Source organism: Schistocerca cancellata, chromosome 5, assembly GCF_023864275.1.
Source record: "Schistocerca cancellata isolate TAMUIC-IGC-003103 chromosome 5, iqSchCanc2.1, whole genome shotgun sequence".
Taxonomy (NCBI): Eukaryota; Metazoa; Arthropoda; class Insecta; order Orthoptera; family Acrididae; genus Schistocerca; species Schistocerca cancellata.
Window position 1 is genome coordinate 144,500,295 of NC_064630.1, and position 22,430 is coordinate 144,522,724.

The following is a 22,430-nucleotide window of genomic DNA, read 5'->3' on the forward strand; positions in this document are numbered from 1 at the left end:
AATCAAGTAGTATATTTATGAGAATTCTGGACCAAAGAGCATATTTTCTTAAAATTTCTCATTTTAAAAATAAGATTTTAGTTTTTCTAGATCTCACAATCAAAAATTTATCTATTCCCATGACAGAATTTTTTATTTTAAAAGCATAAAAAAATTAATAAAATGTTTTTCTTCATCAGTTAAAACAAAAAATGGCTAATGCGTGGGATGAATTTAAATTTGGTGAAGGTATTTTTGATAAACCAAGAGAGGAAAAAGTGAAATGTAAAGCTTGCAAACAAATTTAAACCATCATTAATTATAGAACATTTGAGAAATGAAGCATATAATAAAGCTATTGATCATTTAAAAGTACTTTATTCTGAAAGAATGACATATATGAACATTTTATGATAAGAAAAAAACAGATACAGATATTTTGGAAGAAATTAAAAAATTAAACTCTGCATTTTACATAACTAAAAAAATAGCTAATTATTATGATGAAAAATATCAATATTTTAAAAGAAATTCAAAAATAAAACTCTCTTATCTATTGCTACAAGAAATATACCTGATTATTATTATTAATAACAGATATAGAGGAGAGTTATGAATTTCATAAATTACAAAGCCATTAAAAGATTATATTTGTGGCTATATATTATTTTTAAATACTTTTCAAGAAACAACCAAAATATAAGTTAATCTTTCAATATCTAAATTTTCCAGTTTTATTTTCACTGCCTTTCTGGAAATGCTTCAAAAGGCAATGTAAGCATGTAGTTGAAACTCCTATAACTTTTCTAATTTTTTATACATTTATGTGATTAAATATTTTCAGTTAAAACTGCATGCTGTGAATCATAAGTTAAATTCTTTTTACCATATATAATTACCTACACAACTGCATCATATGGTATATTTTCATTTACAAATGCACATAATTTCATTGTTGTCTTTTATGTATTCAAGACATTCATTCTTCTAGACATAGTTACTAAGTAGATAGGATAATTTTGAATAAAATTGAATGGATTTACATTTACATCATTATTTAACTGCGTTACTCTACTGAAGTCCCTAAAAGCATCGTAAGATTTTATAAAATTATTCTGCAGACCAAGATTCTATATTTTTGTGTAAAAACTTCATTTCTTCCATTTTTTAGATATTTTGTAGTTTAACTTGATCAAATAAAGAAGAATTATTGAACTATTTCTTCAAATGGTTTGGAAAGAAATGTAAATACTGTAAGGCCTACCAAATTCAACAGGATTATAATAATTAGTAATATCTAGTTCAAAATTACGTTTTCCATTTTATCCAGCAAATACAATTGTGTGTAGTTAAAATAAAGAAATTAGAGTTTTTGGATTTATTAATATTTCTTATTCTAGTTCAAGAGAATATTCTGGTTCATATTTAACAACAGGAACATGAATTTCCATACATTTTACAACAATTTTACCTTCTTTTGGAAGTGTAGTATTAGCATTACTAGTAATTCCACTGAAGTGTTGAATATTTTTGATCTTTTCTTGAATTCCAAGTGAAAATAACTGTCAAATCTCCATCTGAAACCATTTCTTTAAAATTCTTAAAAAAAAATCACATTATTCTAATGGATAAAGTACTCCATTTTGTTTGTTTTTAATTTATCATTGTTAAGAATATGTCCTTCCATAGTTATTTCATGAAGTTAATCGAATAGAGTTGATGAAGAAACAATTTTTTTAAATTATAATAAATTTTTTTCTTTACAAATGAAATGTGAAAATAACATCTTTTGTCCATTGTGAAAACACGGAAAAGGAATTCATGATGAAATAAAAATTATTTATAATAATACCCATCCAAAAAGTGTTGTACTGATTGTTTGAAAGAGAAACATAAATAATAATAATAATAATAATAATAATAATAATAATAATAATAATTTGGTTCTGGACAGAACTAATGTAGCCTTGGGCAAGCGCTGTCATGGTCGGGGACGACGCTTGTACCCTATGCCCATCCACAATGATAACAACACTGCTGGTCACACGGAAAATGATTTAAATCGAAATAGAGGTGTTTTGCAGGACATGCTTCCTGCAACCACTCTAGAAGGAAAACAAAGACAGAGGATGAGATGGTCAGATGAAGTTAACCGACACCTCATGTTCTGTTATTACCAAGCAACAAACTTAGGAACCAACACAACTGGATTCAAATCACAAGTATACACAACATTTATTACCAGATACCCAGAATTAAAATTTTCAACAGAACAACGACTATCTGATCAGATTCTTGTAATAATCAAAAATAACAGAATTAGAAAACATCAAACAACAAGTACAACAAATACTGGAACAAAATAATGTGCAATCAGAAGAAGAAGAAAATACAGTAATGGACTCAAACATCCCAGAGCAAACAAACAAAGAACACCACGCATCAATTAAACAATCAGAGGAAAACGAAATCTGAAGACAGCCACCAGAACAAACACAAATAGAACATGAAGTGACACAACTACTGGTTTATATAGGAGCACTCACTACACTAAATATACACACTAGGCAGAGATCAGAACCAACCAACACACAGAAGAAACCCACAAAACCAGCATGGCGACACAGGCTACAGATCAGAATAGAAAAACTGAGAAAAGACATCGAACAGCTAACACAATTTATAAGAAATGAAATATCAGACAAAAAACAAAAAAGGTTAGATAAAATCTCACAACAAGAAGCGATAGAGCAATTAGATGAAAAGAAGCAGAAATTACAAGCATTTGCCAAACAGCTTAGAAGATACATAAAAAAGTGAAGATAGAGGGAAACAAAACCAAACATTCAACACAAACCAAAAGAAATTTTACCAGACAATAGATAACACAACCATTAAAATAGACAATCCACCAAACATAACAGACATGGAACACTTCTGGAGCAACATATGGTCAAACCCAGTACAACATAACAGACACGCATGGTGGATACAAGCAGAAACAGACTCATACAATATGATACCACAAATGCCTGTTGTGATAATTTTGCAACATGAAGTCACCCGAGCAATTAATTCTACACACAATTGGAAAGCTCCTGGAAATGATAAAATAGCAAATTTCTGGCTAAAGAAGTCCACCTCAACACATTCACATCTAACTAAATTATTTAACAATTACATTGCAGACCAATACACAGCCCCTGACACACTTACACATGGAATAACTTATCTGAAACCTAAAGATCAAGCAGACACAGCAAACCCAGCAAAATAGTGCCCCATAACATGACTACCAACAATATACAAAATATTAACTTCAGTCATTACACAGAAATTAATGACACATACAACACAGAACAAAATTATAAATGAAGAACAAAAAAGCTGCTGCAAAGGAGCACGAGGATGTAAAGAGCAACTGATAATAGATACAGAGGTGACATATCAAGCTAAAACTAAACAAAGGTCGCTGCACTACGCATACATTGATTACCAAAAAGCTTTTGATAGTGTACCCCACTCATGGTTACTACAGATATTGGAAATATACAAAGTAGATCCTAAATTAATACAGTTCCTAAACATAGTAATGAAAAATTGGAAAACCACGTTTAATATCCAAACAAATTCAAATAATATCACATCACAGCCAATACAGATTAAGTGTGGAATATACCAAGGGGACTCATTAAGTCCTTTCTGGTTCTGCCTTGCTCTGAACCCACTATCCAACATGCTAAATAATACAAATTATGGATATCATATTACTGGAACATACCCACACAAGATAACACATTTGCTATACATGGATGATCTAAAACTACTGGCAGTAACAAATCAACAACTCAACCAATTACTAAAGATAACAGAAGTATTCAGCAATGATATAAATATGGCATTTGGAACAGACAAATGTAAGAAAAATAGCATAGTCAAGGGAAAACACACCAAACAAGAAGAGTACATATTGGATAACCACAGTGAGTGCATAGAAACGATGGAGAAAACAGATGCCTATAAATATCTAGGATACAGACAAAAAATAGGAATAGATAATACAAATATTAAAGAAGAACTAAAAGAAAAATATAGACAAAGACTAACAAAAATACTGAAAACAGAATTGACAGCAAGAAACAAGACAAAAGCTATAAATACTTATGCTATACCAATATTGACCTACTCATTTGGAGTAGCGAAATAGAGTAACACAGACCTAGAAGCACTCAATACACTTACACGATCACAATGCCACAAATATGGAATACATCATATACATTCAGCAACAGAAAGATTCACATTAAGCAGAAAGGAAGGAGGAAGGGGATTTATCAACATAAAAAACCTACATTACGGTCAGGTAGACAATTTAAGAAAATTCTTTATAGAACGAGCAGAAACTAGCAAAATACACAAAGCAATCACTCACATAAATACATCGGCTACACCATTGCAATTTCATAACTGCTTCTACAACCCTTTAGATCACATAACATCAACAGATATGAAGAAAGTAAATTGGAAAAAGAAAATACTACATGGCAAGCACCCGTATCATCTAACACAGCCACACATCGATCAAGACGCATCCAACACATGGCTAAGAAAAGGCAATATATACAGTGAGACAGAAGGATTCATGATTGCAATACAGGAACAAACAATAAACACTAGATATTACAGCAAGCATATTATTAAAGATCCCAATACCACAACAGATAAATGCCAACTTTGCAAACAACAAATAGAAACAGTAGATCACATCACAAGCGGATGTACAATACTAGCAAATACAGAATACCCCAGAAGAGATAACAATGTAGCAAAAATAATACAACAACAACTTGCCATACAACATAAACTAATAAAACTACACATTCCCACATACAAGTATGCACCACAAAATGTACTGGAGAATGATGAATACAAATTATACTGGAACAGATCCATTATAACTGATAAAACAACACCACATAACAAACCTGACATCACACTCACCAATAAAAAGAAGAAATTAACACAACTAATCGAAATATCCATACCCAATATACAGAAGAAAACAGGAGAAAAAATTGAAAAATACATCCAACTGGCTGAGGAAGTCAAGGACACGTAGCATCAAGATAAAGTTGACATTATACCGATTATACTATCAACTACAGGAGTCATACCACACAATATCCACCAATACATCAACGCAATACAGCTACATCCAAACATATATATACAACTACAGAAATCTGTAATTATTGATACATGTTCAATTACCCGAAAGTTCCTAAATGCAATGTAACAGACACCGTACAGTTAAAAGGAAGTCACGCTTGATCAAGGTCCACATCACTTTCCATTTTTAACCAGACATAATGTCTGAGAAAGGAGAGAAATAATAATAATAATAATAATAATAATAATAATAATAATAATATTGTCATTCTGCTGTTACAGCATTACACGAAGTCAAGAGCATATATTTCTACATAAACTACTGTATTGATGTAAATTGGTTTACATAAAATAGGTACACTTTAGAATACAGCATAGAAGAATATCAAAATTTTTGACATATTTTCGTTTCATTAAATTAGAATGATAATCACACATTTTTATTTATGAAAATCTAGAATACTCTTTCCAATATAAATTGGTTGATTGAATTTTACTACTGTTGAACTGCATGAACTGTAATTATAATTTTAAAAACTTATTAGACATCAAATTAGATTTCATATTTTACACTTTTTGTGTGTTGTAAATTTCTTTCTTTTATTTTATAATGTCCATGTGATAAGGTATTAATTCCAACTTGTAATGTAATACTAGAACTAGAAACAATATTATTACATTCAACTGTATATAATTTGTGTTTAAATGATCTAATTAAAATCATTTTTCAATGTTGTTTTATTTTGTCAACTAAACAGTTTTTGTGACCATCAAAAGTAATTCCATTTTTGCAACAGATTTTTTAACTCCTTTACATTTTTAAATTCTTATGTTCTACTTTATCAGCATACATTTTTGCTAATAAAGTAACATGCTCTAACACAACTTTTCCACAATGTTAACCAACCATATTTCTTAAAACTTTTTGTTTATTTGTGAAATTTTATATAGATTATATTATGGATAATCGCTTGTGTCAAATTCGTTTATCATCAATTTCATATCTTTATAAAAGTCTTTGGTTCTAATATCATAAATAAAAGAATCTTTATCCATATAACATACATCAAAATTTTTGACATATTTTCGTTTCATTAAATTAGAATGATAATCATACATTTTTATTTTTGCAAATATGAACTGTAATTAGAATTTCTGAAAATACAATAGTATGCTAATAACCTGGTTTTGAAATCTATTTTATATATTTTCCTCGATGCTATTATTTTAATGTTTTGTCTATTTTTAATGTTTTTCATTCTTTTGCCAAATACCAAATTATTCATCAGTTTATGCATACATTGTTCAAAATTACTTTGTCTTTTTTAATATAGATATATATTTTCAACCAATCTGATTGTTCAAACGATTGGAATCTGTGAATTTTTTGTTAACTTTAAACCAAGATTTAAACATTTTTTTAAGATTTCTGTAATGTAAGACATGCTTTTCTTAAATATTTACTGTTGCTAACAATTTATTTCCTCTTTCTATGGCTTATGTTAAATCCATGTGCATATCTACCATATTTATTATCATCATCTGATATTTTAAGTACTTTTTCAGAATTATAATATTTTGGATCTAACAACTGTAAATTTTTAAGAAAGTGTAGTTTCAGCTCTCTGAGACTGAAGACGTGCGTGCAAGTTGCAGTTGTGTGAGTGTGTGTTTATGTGTGTCTACTGCTGACAAAGGCCTCAATGGCCAAAAGCTATGGGTGTGTGAATCTTTTTATTGTGCCTGTCATGACTCAGCATCTCCGCTATATGGTGAGTAGCAAATTTCCTTCTTTGGCACTGCTACATTCAGGATCATTACTTTTAAATGATTAAAAATAGCTTGAGAGAAGTTTGTACTCTGATGTTACCGGCTGTTCCTTGTTGAGGCTGAGTACCAAAAACCCTTAATAATTACATGTATCCTGCTCCTTGTATCTCTTATCTCTGGAGGTGCTGCTATTCTTGATGTTGCATCTAATGATGTAGCTAATGTTTCAGTGGATGATTAAATTGCTTCTGAATCTGATGTTTCAGTCGATGCTGGGGAAGCTGCCAATTTTAGTGCTGAATCTGTTATTGCAGCTAGTGATTTGGTGGATGTTGGAACGTTTGTTGACTCTGTAGTTTCATTGAAAGCTTGGATTGTAGATGCCACTGGAGTTTCAATGGATGGTTGTGCTACAGTTGAAGTAGATAATTGATGCTCTGATGGTATTGATTTGGCTACTGCTGTGGGTTATGTCTGTGTGGCAGTTTGTAGCACTGGTCTTGGGTCTGTTTTTCTGACTGCTGGTCTAGTAACTGATGCTAGTCTTTCTGTTGAAACTTCTGGAGTGATTGATAAGTCTCCAGCCATTGTTGATGGTTCTGACACTACTGTTGAGTTGTCTGTTGTGACTGCTGTATCGGGAGACACTTCAGAAGCAAACACAGATTGTTTTGCTCCATTTACTGTAGAGGATTCATTTATTGTTACCAATGATTGAGGGACATAGGCTCTTTCTCATTCCTGTGATGCTGATACTGCAGTAACTTCTTTATCAGACAGACTTTAGAGTCTTTGATAGCATTGATGGCTTCTTTTCCTTTCATGTTACTGTGAAGACCATGCATTGTAAAACGTTCTCTGAAATCACTATTTATCCTTACATGTGTATCCAATTTAACCTGTTGTAGGGAGATTGTTTGTGGTTTGTCATTAGCATGATTGCCATTGTATTTTCTGATTGAATGAGAACCCGATGAGGCCCTGAATATGGCAGAGTTGGGGCTAGATGAATGGAGTCATCTTGTAACATAATAAAGTCATGACCTGCAAGGTCTTCATGGAGAAAAGCTTTCAGGCATGTGTGCCTGGAGTTGCAGTATGCACATGTGCATGGTAAGAGAGAGAACTTGCTTCACTAGAGAAGGCAGTACATATTCATTGGTAGTATTTGAACCCTCAACAAATTCAGCAGGTAGTACGTGGGGCTTGCTGTAAAGGATTTCTACCACCAAGGCTTTCAAATCATCTTTATAGGCTGTGCCTATGCCCAATAGAGCCCATAGGAGTGTGTTGGAAAAGAGACTGAGTCACACATGAAAGCTGCTTTCAGCATTTGGTGCTAGCATTCGACCAATCTGTTACTTTGTGAGCGATAAGCTGTCATATGAAATTGCTTGGCACCACATGGAATGCACAAGTGGTCAAAGAGCGAGGATTCAAACTGTTTACCCTGATCCATGGTGATGGATGAAGGGCAGCTGAAATGGGAGAGCCAGCAGGTAATGAATGCTCAGCAGTATTTGCTGAGTTGTCATTCAAAGGGACCACCTCTACCTACCTTGTTATGCGGCCAGTGTCTGATAGAATGAAGGGTGACCATTAGATGGTGTTAGGGGATCAACGAAGTCAATATGTACATGTTTAAAATGTCCCTTCAAAATCTCAAAGTTTCTAAGATGTGGCTGAGCATGGCAACCAACTTTGGCATGCTACTTGTGCTCAGCCCCCTCATGGTAGTCTTTCTTAATGTTCAACCAGATGAAACATTCACTTCAGTGAAATGTCACTCTAATGTTCAGGTGTGTGTGTGTGTATGGTTTAAGGTTTTCGGGTGCTAAACAGCTTGGTCATCAGTGCCCAAATGCATAGAAACAGGAACACATGCGGTGAAGGGATGTAGACGGACAGCGAACAAGGAGAACGGTTAAAAGACACAGACCTGACACAGTTCGAAATCCTCACATACAGAGGCAAAACAAGAGGAGAAGAAACGCACTAAAAAAGGAAAGGAAGCACAAGGAAAAGAGAACAGAAATTGAAGTGAAACAAGTAGGTAATCGTGAGTGGCGGACCTCTTACCTAAAACCTGGGTGAGCCAGTCACCCAGCAGCACATTAAAATCCTCTCCCTAAAATCCGAGGCAACAAATTGGACAGGACACAAAACCATAAGACCTTAACTAGAGTCGTTGTGTCATCTTGCAAAATAGAGGGCAAATCCGGTGGCCTTTATTCTCTGGTCAGAGAATAAAGGACAGTCAAGTAAAATGTGGCAGACAGTAATCTGGACACCACAAGCACTGCAGATTGGGGGGTCCTCCTGCCGGAGTAAAAAACCATGCGTTAAGGGACTGTGCCCAATGCGGAGGCGAGTGAGGAGAACCTCATCCCACCTGCATGACTGGTAGGATGTACACCATGGCCGCGTGGTGGCCTTGACCATACGCAGCTTATTTTCACCGACTGCCAGCCACTCCTCTTCCCATCGACACATAATGTTCAGGTGAGCTAGAACATGTAGTGAAGAAAAGATGGTCTGGTGAAGAGGTATAAGTGGCCACAGTGCATTTGTCAATGTATCACAAAAGATCAGTTGTGTGGTGACAGGAAAAGAACATGGTTGGATGCACAAGGAGGTGGAGTTGCTTGTAGTTAGTGACTGCACCCCATTATCTGTAGTCTGTAATTACATGAGTTTTGCCAGGCTGAAGAGGCTTGTAGTAGTATGAAAGTGCAACATGTAGTCTGCTACAGTGTTATCCGAGCCTCTGATAAAATGGATGTCCATCATATATTGGCTAATGAAGTCCATATACCAAAAGCGGCATGGAGGGAGATCACTGGTAGGATTACATAGTGTGTTGCTGAGGGGACAATGGTCTATGTAAAGAGTGATGCCACGTGCTTCGATATCCTCTCAAAAATAGTGTATGGCTTCATAGATAGCAAGAATTTCCCTATCAAAGGCAGACCACTTCTGCCAAGAAGCAGATACTTCTTTGGAAAAGAAATGCAGTGAATGAGGGGCTTTGCCTACAGGTTGTTGCAGCACGGTACTGATTGTGGTATCACTAGTGTCAGTAGTGATTCAAATTGGGTTGTTGGCAGTGAAATGGGCTTGCATTACTGCATTAGCTAGAGCCGTTTTCAGGTTGTTAAAGGCTTGAGTCATGTATTGGGACCATGTGACTTTGGGATTGCCCTCGGTATGCTTGCCTTGCAAGGTGTCAGTTAGGGTCACCTGAAGAGAGGTGGTATGAGGGATGTGGCAGCTGAAAAAACTGATCATGCCCAAGAAAAGCCGCAGATCATGAAAAGTGATGGGCAGTGGTAAGCTTGTAGTGTGAGTGATGCTTTCAGATGTCGGATGTATGCCTTTAGATTTCATGGGCGTCCTAGGAAAGTAACTTCTGTCAGACGCGGCAATGTTTCATCAATTATCTCTATGCTGTTATCTGAGAGTACATGGGGTACCTGGGAAAGGTGCTGCTCTTGTTCTCCAGCAGAGGAAGAGAAATTTAAATTTCATCAAAATAAGCATAACAAAATGGAAACTGGAGACATAAAGAGTCAACAAAATGTTGCTACACCTGAGTTGCATTTTTGACTATGTAAGGCATAAACCAATATTTGAACAAGCCAAAGGGAGTTATAATGGCAGTTTTAGGAATGTCATCTTTATACATTGTAATCTAGTGATCTGCCTTACAACAATGACACTGAAATGCTGAGCACCATGAAATTGCAATGCAAAATCTTGAATGTGAGGGATGGGATAACTGTCTAAAATGGTGCAACCATTGAGCCATCACGATCCCTGCAAAGTCTTAAAATTATACCTTTTCTGGGGATGAGATGAATAGGTAATGACCAATTGCTGTTGGAAGGATGTACAATACCTAAGCTTAACAATTCCTGAATGCACTCTTTGGCAGTGCGAAGTTTCTTAGCTGAGAGACAGCATGCTTTCACATGGACAGGAGGTCCTTTGATGGTATGTAGCCTATGACAAATAACATTTGTACTATGGATGCCCTGAATGGATTTAAAGTAACACAAGCAGTAGGCACTCCTGGGCAGGAGACAAAGTCACATGCAGCACTGTTAAACAGAGAAGGACTGACCCAAAATGTAGGCAGTGAAGGCTGCAAAGGCTGCCTCCTGTTGAGTGTGGTGTGGGTGAGGTCAGTGTCAGCTGTGGACGCGGAGAGCAGATTGGCTGCTGTGGGGCACAGTGATTTGGCAAGGGGAGCTTGGTCCATGTCAGCTGTGGGTGTGGAGGTACAGGCTTGTACAGGTTCAGTGGGAGCAGTAGAGGTAGCTGTGTACCTTGCTGGCTTGATTGTTGTGAAGGGGGCATTGTCTGCCTTCATGGTGGATGTCATTGAAGCTCTCTGTTGTGGAAGAAGAAGGTTGTTTACAATGTGAGCAAGATGCCACTTCAATGTGAACCTTCTCAGCAATGGCCATGAATGTAGCTGTGGGATTTGGCTGCACAACATGTTCTGTAGTAATGGGTGTCCTTGAAGTGAGTGCAGCAATGTTTGTCTGTGCACATATCAGATCCACTAATGTGTTTTTGATGAGTGCTTCTGGCATGCATTTGCCTCGGTTAGAGCTGCGATATCATGTCTCTGGTTGAGCAGTTTGCACAATGAATTTACCATGTCAGAAATGAGACATATGAGTTCAGCTAACTGTATTGGAGATGTAGCAGCCCTCCATCTCAAATGTGCAGGCATTGTGATGACAAAGACCTTGATGTGTTGGTAAGAGGAATGTTGTAACAGTGTGGCCATTGGAAGGTCTGGAGGGAATGTCCAATCAAAACAAAATGTTGATAGCAATTTCAGTTTGAGATGAGCAGAGCCATAAACTTTAACCCATAAGTTGTTGTCTGCTTGCAGAGTCATGGTGGAAGATGTCAGTGGCATAGCAGAAAATGTCGAGAAGTATAACACTAACATCTGCACTGGTGTCGGCCAGGAAGAACATGTCCCTGATGAGGTCACAAATGTACAGTCTGCATGATGGTAGTTGTATATTATGTGATGAATGTGGTGATGTAGGCAGTCTGTAGAATACCTGTGAGATGATGCACCTAATACATCTCGCGGTCTAAGTTTGGGTCGCATGAGCAAGGCGGGTGCCACTTCTGAGCTGCGTCCCTGGTGACTGATGTGATACCAACACAGAAGACTCATGGAGTGTGGCTGCAAACTAGGGCAACATCTGTTGCCATATTGGCCATATTGGAGGTCAGGCAAGTGTGAGTGGTGAGGGCAGCAGGCTTGCTACCACCACCACCAAGTGGTGGCTCAATTGAGGTTGTCAACTAACATGACTTCCTGCAGCTGCACTTAAAACTGCATACTGAAGTGCTTACAGGATTGCCAATCATCAGCAGTGTTGATGAACTCAGCACAGAGTTGAGCTGATTATGTCTTATGATTTTCTAGGTATTGTCTGCCAGCCATAAATGCATTTCTAGTGACTTGGTAGCATGGGATAAGAGTGTAGTCAGAGGGCTGATGGTGTTTTAAATATTCAGAGTGACCACAACACTCTGTCTGATATGAATGAAGTGTCTATTAAAGTTCACTGTTCATGCACCGCTGCTGATGCGCTGGGTTGAACACTTGTGAATTATCATCTAATTCAACGAGGTTGTGTGTATATGTCAGCAATATGGCATGGTGATGGAAAGCCGGCAGCCTGGATTGTATGTTAGGCTCAGCAAGAGCAACAAAGAAATCACATGACATTTCAGAGTGTTCATGACATAAAAGGCACTCGATGAAGGGATGTGACGTGTAAAATATTCTGGGAAATGCCTGTGGGGCATAGAAACTGGTGCAGCAAAGTTCACTGTTTGAATTGTTTGTTGAATGAGTTGTGCTGGCAATGAAGGGAACTGTTCACAGTTTTCAATTTCACATGATTTGAATCACGATGGTGGCAAATCATATTGGGAGCAATGAGCGCAGGTGCAGATGTGCTGAATGAAGTCAGCTGCTGTGTTGTAGCAGTTGTTATTGTCAGCCACATTGACCTGTGTTATTTCATACACAGAAATTGTCCAAATCACATAAGTTCACCAAAAACATGTAACATAGGGTCGTCAGTGTGGGTGTGAGTGCATTTTGTAGTAAAATAATGTCCCAGACACCACATTAAATGAATAATGCTTTATTATAAGTAACACATTTACATATGTCAACGACACAGTTAAACAGTAAACAAGGGACTGCCTGAGTCCTTTTTATAGGCCAAAGATCTTAGTAGAGATATATCATGTTACTTGATGCATAAATCTGCCACAAAGTCACTAGCACTTGAGTGGCATAGAAAAGTAAGAGGAAAAAAATATTTAGTGTCAAGTGTCTATTATAGAGAGAAGACTATAATGTCAAAAGAGATTGATTGTTATGTCTACAATTGTATGAAGGATCTTATATAAAATGCAAGGAATATATATTTTGTAGATACATTCAACAAGATCAGAAATAGCAGATTTAATTAGAAGTATTGTAGATATTTGCAGATATGTAGAAGAAATCTTATTTTAAAATAAAAGATGTAATGGGATGGTCTTTTCTAACATAACCTTTTTCTTATAGAAGTAGCCAATACCAGGACTAATCCCAAATCTGGTATAGGTGAAAATTCTCGGCTGTTTCACTGAAAGAATTTCATTTGATTTTGTAGACAATGTATTATCTTTCAGGATTAAATTTATAGAAAGAAATAATTTGTTAGTACTCTGTATGTACAGTTAAAATTACTCTTCTTTTACAAATATTTGAAATTATGAAATTTATGGTACACTTAAAATTCATATTATTAATTGCACTATCTAATGCTAATTATTAAATTTATTTCTGGATTCATTTATAAAATAATCTTATATCTTGGTGATAATTCTTCTCTTGTCAAGAAAGTTTGTAAACTCTTCTGCTTTGTAAACTCTTTGAAATATTGTGAGCACTGCAGAAAGTAAGTTAGCAGTGGGCATGCCTCTGATGGAGACAGATGTATGTATATGATCAACACTAACAATGTAATTTGGAATGTTAAGTGGAAATTGTAACAGTGTGATATTTAATAATGTGGTAAAGAATAAAATTCAAGAAATGTGCAGGCAAATATTCATCAGTTATTTAGTCATCAGGAACCCACAATCTTAAATCAAAATTTCAGCCACACGAATGTGCTCCTAAATGCAAGACTTGGAACCAACAACAAGAGAAAATAAAGATAAGTAAAAAGTTTTTCTGTTTTATATCTTACGCCTCTTGAAGCTACAGAAAATAATGAAGAGACTAAGAAGGATTTTAACAGTGGTGTGCTTTTGACTGACAACTATATATATATATAAGACAAAGCCCAATCAACAGTGATGAGATAATATCAGCACTTTACAATGGCAATGACTGACATCAATAAAAAAAAAAAAGAAACATAAGTACAAACTATTTGTGAAGGTAACTTTGTTTTGCTAGGAAAATGAATAGAGATGAGGTTAGTGGTGATGAAGTGAAAGAAGATCTAAGTGGGAAATGTAATTTTGACAGTAATATATTTTGTGTTCCTTCTGTAACAAGTTGAGGAGGAAGTTCGGGTTGGTTACACCAAACAACACTCCCATTTTCCAGTAGTTCATTTATTCACCTAAACACATCAAAGGCTTACAAAGAACTGGACATGGTGGAAGAGAGCAAAAACGATCTTAGCTTAGCATCCAAAGATGGTGCTCGGAGACTAGAGACAAATGCCCCCTCCCCCCCCCCCCACCTGTAGTACGGAGTACTCTTGAGAGGCTGGGGGGTGGGGGGTGCCCAAGCTGTCGGAAGGGGTGGTCTGCGGGAGCCAGACCACGGTCAGCTCGACAGCATCGTCGGGTAGCTGCATGGGTAGATGTCACGAAGGAAGGTTCGGCCACTGAACCTGGAAGTCATTGAAGCGCGCTGGGCATCATGCTGGGCATGCTGGTCGTGCAGCAACAGGGAGGCCAGCGGTTTGTGGGTGGAATGGAGTGATGATGATGATGTCTCTGGTGGGCATGGCAAACACATGAAGCAAGTCCAGGTCAACGTCGGGCGAGAGGGGAACACATTTCACCAGGTGGCAGGGAATGGTGGAGGTTGTGTCATGAGCACCGGATGAAGGGAAACACACAACAGACAGTGTATCATTGCATAGTATTATAGAGATGTTGTGGATAATGTCCAGGGGGACAGGCACAAACACCTCGAGCGAGGGCATGTTCAAGATGGGGGTGTGTGAGAAACCTCGACAGGGTGAGGCAGGCGATGGGGGAGAGGTCAAAGGGTATGGCAAAGGGCCCGGCGGCAATTGCGTGATCATAGGTAAGCTCGACGTGGGGAGCATGAGATCTGTGATTACTCGACGGAATGCGTGAGACAGGAGTAGAGGGTGAGGTCAGAGAAGAGCTGATGATTGGAGCTGGAAGTCACTCGACCAAGTGTGTAAGTCCGATGTGGAGGGAGTGGTCGGAGCGTAATGAGCCATGACAGTAAGTGGTGTGGTTGTGGCCTAAAGGAGGGTAGAAGCGGGCTCAATACGAGCAGGCTTAAGTCTGTTGAGAGAGAATGTAACAGCTGAATCTTTTATCTGGATATCATAGGTGTTGGTTGAGCACCAGAGAACTCAGTACGGGCCAGTATATGGAGGTTGGAGGGGAGCATGGTCAGTGTCATCTCGGAGCTTGACGTATTCGCTATTGTCCAGAGATTTGGGGATGTGAACCTTAGGGCGGGAGTGGCTGCCAGGCAGAGGTATATGGAGGATGATGAAGTGGCATCTGACATGGTCAACGAAGGAAGGTAAGTCAGACTGAGGGAGAGAAGCGGAAGGGCTCACAAGTTCACCAGGGAGAACAAGGTGAAGGGCCTCAGTCCATAGAGAGTCATGGCATTGAAGAGCCGCCTTGAAAGTGCGGTGCCAGCGCTCAACTAGCCTGTTACTTTGAGGGTGATATGCTGTGGTATGGATGTGCCGAATGCAGCAGATGTTACAAATCTCATTGAACAAGGCCGACTCAAATTGTCTGCCCTGGTCAGTCGTGATGATAGCTGACCATCTGAAACGCGATACCCATGACTCGACAAAAGCTCGAGCAACAGTTTCTGCCATAATATTGGGGAGGGGGACAGCCTCGACCCAGCAAGTTGCTCAGTCGATAGACGAGAGAACATAACGAAAGCCATTAGAGTGGGGCAGAGGGCCGACAATGTCAATATGAATATGCTGGAAATGCCCAGGAGGGATCGAAAAGGGTCCGAGGGCAGATGAGGTGTGCTTGTGAACTTTGCAGCGATGGCACGTGATGCAGGAGGATGTCCATTGCTGGCAGTCCTTGTTAAAATTTCTCCACACAAAGTGCTCCACAATGAGGTGGGCGGATGCACAAACACAGGGGTGGGCTAAATTATGCAATGCATTGAAGACAGCTTGATGGAAGCATCGTTGGGATGAGGGAGCGTAAAGTGCTCGTACTGTCATCGCACCAGATCTCACCAAAAATGCCAGGGAAGGTGGTGCGGACGAAATTTAATGAAGAAGTAGAGTCTGAAATCAGGTTTTGTGTGTCCTCGTCGGCAGGTTAGAGGTTAGGCAGTTCAGAGAGGTCTAACAGTGAATGAACGGCGCCGACTCATGAAAGGAAATCAGCAACTACATTGTCAGCACCCTTTATGTGTCTGACATTGGTGGTGAACTGAGATATGAAGTCCACGTAACTGAAGCGGCGAGGAGGCGGGTCAGCTGGCGGGTTTGTAATGGCCGCAGCCAGGGGTTTGTGGTCTGTTAAAACATAGAAAGGGCATCCCTCAACATCAGTCTTAAAATGCTTTATCACTTTGTAGACCGCGAGCAACTCCCTGTCAAATGCGGAACATTTCCGTTGTGCATTGGTGAGCTTGCGTGAGAAGAACTGCAGAGGCAAAGTCTGGCCGTCGATTGCCTGACTAAGGACAGTGCTGATGGCAGTATCGCTCACGTTTGTGGTGATGAAAAGATGTGCATTGGGATGAGGATGTGCGATGGTGCAGGCCACAGCAAGAAGATTTTTGAGGGCAGTGAAAGAGTCAATCATAGCAGGGGTCCATGGAACGGGCTGAGATCCAAAAGTGTGGTGCCTGCCAAGGCGTCCGTCAGTGGAGCCTGAATCTCTGCAGCCCGAGGTAGATGTCGGTGATAATAATTAACTGTCCCCAGAAAGCGCCGGAGCTCTTTGAATGACGCAGGTCTGGGTAGGTTTAGTATTGTTTGTACTTTCTCAGGGGGCAGTGAAATGCCATCTGCAGAGACCCGAAAACCAAGAAAAGTGACAGCGGGTTGATGTAGCTGCAATTTGTCCTGGTTGGTCTCGATGCCTGCTGCCATGAGAGTGTTCATAACAGTTTGCACATGTTGAATGTTGTCCTCGATGGAGAAGCTGAACACAAGAATGTCATCAAGATACGCAAAGCAGAATTTTAGGTTGAATAGCACTTCGTTGATGAAGCATTGCCAGGTCTGGGTTTTTCAGACCGAAGGGCATGAATCAAAACTGAAATAACCTGATCGGGGTTGTGATTGCTGTCTTCTCGATGTCTTCAAGTGCCATGGGGACCAGGTGGTAGGCCTGTTTGCAATCAATGACAGAGAACGTGGTCGCACCTGTGAGGGAAGTGTTAAAGTCAGCAATGTTGGGTATGGGGAAGGTGTCCATAATTGTTTGTGCATTTAGTCGACAGTACTCTCCGCACATGTGCCATGACCCATCTTTCTTGGGTGGCATATGTATGGGTGTAGACCAGCTACTGGCAGAGAGTTCAATGATACCGGAGCTTAGTAGTTCAGAAATCTGTTTTTTAATGTCGGAGAGACACTCGGGACAGAGTTGACGTGGTTTACTGGAAATCAGGGGACCTGGCATGAGGCGAAGTTTGTAAACCGTGCTGATGGTGATGACGGAAATGTTGCTGGCGGCGCGGGACGCGGTTTATTTACAATGCATTGGGGGCGGGACAGGCGAGGCTTGGTCGTGATGTTCGGAGCCACTCGGTGAATCCGACAGGAGCTGAGGTGGCAAGGTGTCTCAGGAGTCAATGCGACAAGATAGCCACCAGCCTGAAGCAGTGGCACCAAGGTCAGGTGAGCTCGGTAGAGCTCGTGAGCCATTAGTGAATCCATTGTCTGAGGATACGGCCTGTGGCAGCACAATCGCGGGCGAAGCGCTAGGCGTGAGTGCACTGTGTGTGTTGTCAGTGGTGGTCGCATGGTGTTGTGCAGGAGCCGAAGTTGCGTAGTTTGAGGTGCTGTCCACGAGGGGTGGGGTAGAAGCCGTCAGTTCAGGAACAGGTGATGCTCGTCGTGCATGCGCACTTGTGTCTTGCTGAGTGTCAAATGCTACCATATTAGGAGGGTGTGGCCCTGCAGAGCAGTCAGTACATGTTATGGCAGGCTTGATAGCACAGTTTTGAGGGGTAGCTGGAGGTAAACACATGGAGGCTCGGTTGCTGGGATTGCAAGCAGATTTGGCGCACTTACTAACCGTGCTTTGTCCTTGCTGTAGTGTCTGTAATTCCTATGCTGCATCGGAGCTAGAGCTGTTTTGTGGAGCCAGAGGGAGAGCTTGAAGTTTTCCTTGTGTAGGCACTTATGCGTGGTTTCTCGTAACATTGTCGACAGAGACAAGCATGTACGGATGAGATGAGCTCAGACCGATGTGTAGGGGTTGCTCAACGGAGCACAGGGGAACTGAGTCTCAGATGGATGGTGAAACACGGTGTTTTGCACTAGGTCCAGTGAAAGTTTGTGGTGTCGCAAGAAGTCAATGCCTAGTATAGGTTCGTCAATTTCACACACTAAAAAAGTCCACTCGAGTTTGCAGTTTGCGGAGAGTGAGACGATGTGTGAAGTTGAACCCGAGCATTGTACTTTAGTTGAATTCACAGCTTGCAGTGAAGTATGATGAGGGCGGGTGTTTGACAGCACTAAGGACGTGGGCAGCAGTGAAACATATGCGTCTGTGTCCACTAGGAAAAGGTATCCTGACGAAATGTCTTAAATGTAAAATTGTCCACAATTATCCGGTCGTTCCCAGACAGAAAGGAGCACTCAGGGGTGCCTGTCATGTTGTGTACAGGAGGTGGCACCTGAAGCTACCTGAGACTGGTGTTTGGGAAGTAGCAGGGTGGTCTGCAGTTCAGTGCCGCCTCACCAAACCGTGTGTGGAAGTGACAGTATGGGTAGTGCGGTTGCATTTCCTGTGGAAAGTTCCTTGCCAGTGGCGGTGGCTGAGGTTCGGTGGCCACAGAACGTTCAGTTGCAGGAGGAGGCATGACCTCAGGAAGAGCCGGTGACATCCCAGTTGCTTGTTTACTGCTCCCTGGAGCGAGTGGAATGGTCGGCACAGTACGGTCCCCACAGCGTCCGGCTGCAGGGCGAAGAGCCTGAACCTGAGACTTGTCAGGTAGGCAGTGGCTGGTGAAGTGGAACAGTGATGCATCGTGTAGCTTGTCAGCAATCGTCATTCTTTGCTCAACAGGTTCAGGAGGCCTTTGAGCCAGAGCAAAGCAGATGTGAGGGATTTATCTGACCAGATGGCGAGGAGAGCTTTGTCAGAGAATAGATTGGCGCCGACCAGGGCACGTAGCCGTCTCCAGAGCTGGGAAGGTTTGTCGTTGCCTAGTTGCTCGACATGGAGCACTTCCTGTATTGCTGCCTCAGTTGAGCTAGCAAGCCAACGTAGAACTGTCTCTTTGGCTAGATTGTACCGGGTAGATGAGTCTGGGGCGTCGACCAGGTCAGCAATCAAGTCCTCCTGGTCGTGCAGGTGGGTGATGAGGCACAGAAATCTGGTTGACTGGACAAGTTTGTAATGGTCGAACACTTCGTCTCCAATTTTGAACCAGGTTGTAGCTCTGTCAGAATTAAACGGCGGCAGCATCGGTAAGCGATGTAGAATGTTTGAAAGAACAGGTTAATATGAGTTTGTCGGGGCACTGCCTGAAAGGAGCTGTTGTTGATGTAGTATTCCAGGAGAGTGTGCCTCCAGGTGATGTGGCAACGATGGCTGTTCAGGAGGCTGTGTAAAGGTGACACGTTGTGGTTGAGTGCGATCCGTCGCAAGGCGGAAGGCCGACGCCGGTGAGACACCATAATGTGTCAATTGTGGTTGTGGGAGCTCAACATGTTGTGGGCATGTTCGAATTGACATGTCATGGAAGACCGATGTGGATGAGGCACTGAGATGTGCTGAGAATGGTAGCGGGAGCTCGACTGGAGCCGACACATGGGCGACAGGTGAGAAAAAGTTCAAATTTTGAGAACGTGTGTTAGTCCACAGAAAGCTCGACGTGTGATCAGAGCCGGGGCCACCTGTGTTGTAGGAAGGCTGTGGAGGTGCAGGCAGTCCAGAAGCACAGTGTATGTCGAATGTGGGACAGAATGTGTGACAGTTCACTGTTCATAGTCACTCCACTCAAAATGGTGTGCGGATAAGGTGAATGTTGTGGCACAAAACACTGCAGCATAGCAGTGGGATGGAGGTGGAGGTCAGGCACAGATAACAAGTTATTGTTCCTGTTGCAGGCCGAGGTATCAAAGTAGGAAGGCAAGTGCTGATGCTGCACTACAGCAGGTGCGGGCATGGTCATATACTGAGTAGGTTGACCAGTGAACGAAGCAGTTCCGACCACATGGCAGGTATCCGCATGGCAAATCGTTGTCACGGCGGTGGGAGGTTGTCCAAGAAAGCAACTGCAGAAATCGGCATTTGTCCCGCACTGCATGGAGATCCGTAAGAGGTAACTGCACTGTCAGTGAGAGAGGGCACATGTTGTGGGAACAAAGGCATTTGATAGCCGGAGTCATGCACACTCCTAACCTCACTTATTGTTGCAGGCTCGAAAAGGTCCCATGAAATTGGCATAATCGTCGAGTGAGAGGCATCGTGTAGCAGTCCTGGCGGGTGTACATCACCCACAACATGACGCATGTCGATCACAAAATCCGGTGTTAGGCATTGGGCCGAAGTCATTGTTCGAATGCTGTGTCCATGTAATACATGTGAAAATAACCGATGCGGAGGTCATGGACACAGTAAAATGGCAAAAATGGAAGACGTTACAACTCGGGGTCACCAGTGAGGTGGACGTTCGGTTCGGTTACACCAAACAACACTCCGATTTTGCAGTAGTTTGTTTATGCACCTAAACACATCAAAGGCTTACAAATAACTGGACATGGCGGAAGAGAGCAAAGATAATCTTAGCTTAGTGTCCAAAAACGGTGCTCAGAGTTTAGAGACAAACGTATATTGATGCTGGTGTCGACCTCATTGGCGCCACAAAGTTATGTTAATTGTGCTATGGAACCCATTCAGTGTATTCAACTTTTACCTGACAACATGTGTAACCAAATTAATGCAATGGTACCAGTAAAGTTGATAAAACTCTGGAAAAATGGTGTGGCTGTAGCATTTGATGAAATTGAAAGTGGTCTCTTACATGAAGTGCCCAATAACAAAGATGATGATTCAGATTTTTGATGTCCTTACATTAAGATTAAGACTGATCAGAGGGAAGAGAACTGTTAGATTGATACAGGTAGTCTGATTTGTGGTATATCTGAACAATTTCAAGACAAAATCCAGTACAGTTAGAATTTTATGGAAATGCCCATTGTAGGTGTAAAGATATATGAGGAGCTACAGGTAAACATTAAGATTAAGATTGATGAGTGGGGAGGGAAGTAACTGACTGATACACATAGTCTGATTTGTGGTATTTTTGAACAATTTTGAGACAAAATCCAGTATAATAAAAATTTTGTGGAAATGCCCATTGTAGGTATGAGATAAGAGGAGCTACAGGTGAGCAAAGCAAATTGGTAAAATCTCTGGGACCTTTAACATTTTGTGAAGACGGCAAAACCTTGGAACATGGATGCTTAGCAATCCCTAGTCCGGAAGAAAATTTAATTTTCAGTATGGATTGGATAGTGAAAGTTGAGGCTTGTTTCAGATGAAATGCTAAGGAATTGTTTATTTTGGAACCTAAAAGTAATACTTATGTGAAAAATAATTTCTGTATTTTACTGTGGGAAAAGTTGTAACTATTGCAAAACATTGTGAACCAAGATGGAGTACCAGTTCTTTGATGGTGATATAGATTTTGATGAGATTGTGGATCAAGATTTTGAAAGTGTAGTAGATTCTAAAATAAGGGAAGCTATGACTCTTAAGAGCATACAAAAGGAACAACTTAGGAATTTGTTATTTGAGTTTAGACATGTGTTTAGTCAGGGAAAGTGAAAGGCTTTAGAGACCATCAATCTTTGTTTCTCAAGCTATATAATATGTGATTTTCAAAAAGGAAAGATTTAGAGAAAGAAATCCAGAAAATGGAAACATGGGCCGTAATTGAGAGAAGTAGGAGTGTTTACAATAATCCTTTAGGTGTGGTAAGTAAGAGAAATGGTGGCAGGAGAATTGTTTTGGAC